Raw genomic sequence first — 3,376 nt, 5'->3', positions numbered from 1 at the left:
GGAGGTGGAAGATCCCCAGGGGTCACTTGGTGTTAATATATTGATTGGTTCCCAAACCTGAAAACATGTAGGACTTTGGGATTTGGAGATAGGGGATTTAAAATAGGATTCCTGGGGCTTATTCTAGAATGAATCAGAATCTCTGAGGGCATATATCAGAAGTCGGGAGGATTTTTCTTTTTAAGCTAACACTATTCCTTCACTTATTTATCCAGAAACTATTTACAGAGCACCTACTAGGTGCCAGGTATGTGAGGTGACAAGGACAGAGCCAGGACTAAGACATGAAGGTTCCAGCTCCAATGAGACAGTGGTCTAGAAGGAGGAGAAACAGACAATTAGCAAGTAAAAGGGCAAATACAGACCATCCCTTCAGGCAATGATACACACTGAGAAGGCGAGAGAGAGCGTGAAGCAGGAGAGCTCAACTAAAGGTGGGGCAGAAGGCCCCAAGGGACTGCAGTGGAAGGCGCTAGAGGGTCAGATACCAAGACAGACCTTCCAGGCAGAGGGGCATAGTTCAAAGGAACAAGTTTGGTGGGTGCCAGACTGACCCAAAGGCCACTGTGGCCCCAGGAAAGGAGCAGAAAACAACTGTATCTAAAAGGTGAGCAGGGATAGGTTAAGATGGGCCCCGTATGCCAGAGTAGACAGCTGAATTTTGATTTTAAGAATAAGGTGAAACCCTGAGTTTGGAAACCACAGTAGGGTGATTCAAACATTATACCTGGCAGAAGCAGGTGCTGGGACTGAACCCAGGTTACCCAATCTCTGTTCACATCCTCCGCATTGGTACATGTGTATGTGTTTTTTTTCCCAGGGGACCATGACTACAAGTTTTATATCCCTGACGGTGCTCAAAAGGTGTCTTGAACACATCGGTTGTTGAATAAAATGACAAATAAATTATTCCAAAAGAAATAGTAAATAAAATGAACAGAAGGTGGTCAATCCTTTTTACTGATCTCAGCAGAAGTTCACTACGCTAGCAACCGACCACTCTCCAGAGAAAGTGCTGGTTTGAAATAATTTAAATACGTGCAAATGACTATCTTTAAATCTAGGCTGAATTAGTGAATATATGAAAAATTTTTAAACAAGTGGCTTGAAATTCTTTTTTAAATAATTGTGTAATTTGATGAACTTCTACTTAGATGTCATAATCTTAAATATTACCCTAAATGCAAACAAACATTTAAAAAATACTAGTATCAAGGTGATACTAAGTAACTAGTATCTTAAATACTAATATTTAAGAAGAGTTTCTAATCGATAGAAAGCATATAAGAAACCAACTAAATGTTTGTAACATGGCCATCTGACACTTTTAAAATTAGAAGCTCAAACTAAAAGCTGAAAACCACTCAAACGACCCTTTGGAGCCAGGTCATATAAGGAAGGAAAGTCCATGGGAATTGGCATCCTTCTCGGATCAGTCCCAGGTGAGGAGCCATGTAGCTCTGTGACTCTGGACAAACTCCCTCTCCTCTCTGGGTCCCAGATGAGAGATGAACTAGATCATCAGTAGAGATCTTTGCTCAGTTATAAAAGATCTGTGCAATCCATTTGCGAACTCAGATTTGAGAAAGGCAAAAGCCTTTGAGAATGGTGGTGTTCCTCATTCACAAACAGTGAAACAAGTTTCATTTCTGGTGAGGGAGGAAGGGAGAACAGAACCTCAAAGGTAGCCAGGATGGAATTGTTCAGAGAGGAAACATGAACCCCAAGACAGACACATGGGGAAGAGAACTGCTGTCAAACATCAGCAGCTGAGTATACATGTCACTTGCATTTTTTGGCAAACATCTCATGTGGCTTTTGGTGCATCCTCCCTCCAAAATAGCTGAAACTTTGAAAATCCACTAAGTAACTGAAAACTGGGGAAACGCGATCCTTGAAGTGAAGGAAAGGAAAGGAAACACTGGTGAGCCACAGACCCTAGATGTAAACTTTGTAGCCGTCACTGATGAGCTGATATTTCTAGCTCACCAACACGACAAAACCAGTAGCTATCCAACTTGCTCCCAGACTTTCTTACACTTGAGTACAACTGATAATTTCGTATAAATATAAGCAGAAAAATAGCTTTTGGGGATCTTAAAACAAAGCCTATTTTCTGCCACCATCCACCCACAGCCATCTGCTAGACTAGGGATTAAAGCTGTTTAAGATGATAGCAACCTCATAGGGAAGCTTCACAAGGAAAACCAGTTTCCATCTGAAGCTATAGGTTAATCATTTGAAACATGAATTATTTTAGATTTCTAACCTCTTTGCTTAATGATTACCATGTTTATTTTAAAATAACAATAAAAAGAAATTTTAGAAAAGGAATTTTCTTTTTTCTTTTTTTTTTGAGACAGAGACTCAAGCTGCACCCTGCGTAGAGTGCTGTGGCATCACAATTCATAGCAACCTCCAACTCCTGGGCTCAAGCAAGTCTCCTGCCTCAGCCTTCCAAGTAGCTGGGACCACAAGCGCCCGCCACAACGCCCGGCTATTTTTTTGGTTGCAGCCGTCATAGTTGTTTGGTGGGCCCGGGCTGGATTCAAACCCGCCACCTTAGGTATATGTGGCTGGTGCCTTAGCCGCTTGAGCCACAGGCACCAAGCCAGAAAAGGAATTTTCTTAACCCTGTTTATTTATTTATTTTTATTTTTTCTTGATCCTATTTATTTATGTTTTTTGTAGTTTTTTTTTTTTTTTTTTTTGGCCGGGGCTGGGTTTGAGCCCACCACCTCTGGTATACGGGGCTGGTGCTCTACTCCTTTGAGCCACAGGCACTGCCCTCTTGACCCTGTTTAATAGCACTAATTGTTATCCCTTCTCTTATTTATTCAACATACATTTGAACACTACCATGTGCCAGGCTCTGTGCCACCTTCAGGTGATCCGACCAAGAGCAAATCCCTACCATGAATGGATACGTACTATATTACAATTATAACACCCACTGAGAAGAGGCTGGGACAGAAAATAACTGTCCCATCCATCCAGAGGATAGCCAGAGAGAAACTGGGTAGCAACTCTCTGAACAGGCAGAGAGGGCTAACGGATAAGGAAGCAAAGAGGAGCGGGAAAGGAGTGTCCTTGTACAAGGGCACCGAGGCAGGAACTGGTTTGTTAAAGTCAACACCGTGGGGCTGAAGTGTGTGACTGAGGCAGAGAAGTACACGGGGTGAGGGTGGAGAGAAGTCTGTGGAAGATGTTAAACCATGGCAAAAATGTGATTTTAAGTACAATGGGAAGCAATGAGAGGAGAGGGTTCTTAGGAGAAAACTGACATGATCTGTTAGAGTACTGTTTGCTTCTTTGTCAATGGAAACGGGCAAGAATGTCATGAATCTGCTGCAGTGCCAGAGATGACAGTGGTCTG

Source organism: Otolemur garnettii, unplaced genomic scaffold (assembly GCF_000181295.1).
Source record: "Otolemur garnettii isolate 467f Iridium unplaced genomic scaffold, OtoGar3 scaffold00064, whole genome shotgun sequence".
NCBI classification, from domain to species: domain Eukaryota; kingdom Metazoa; phylum Chordata; class Mammalia; order Primates; family Galagidae; genus Otolemur; species Otolemur garnettii.
The sequence above is the reverse complement of the archived record's forward strand: the minus strand, read 5'-3'. Positions refer to the sequence as shown.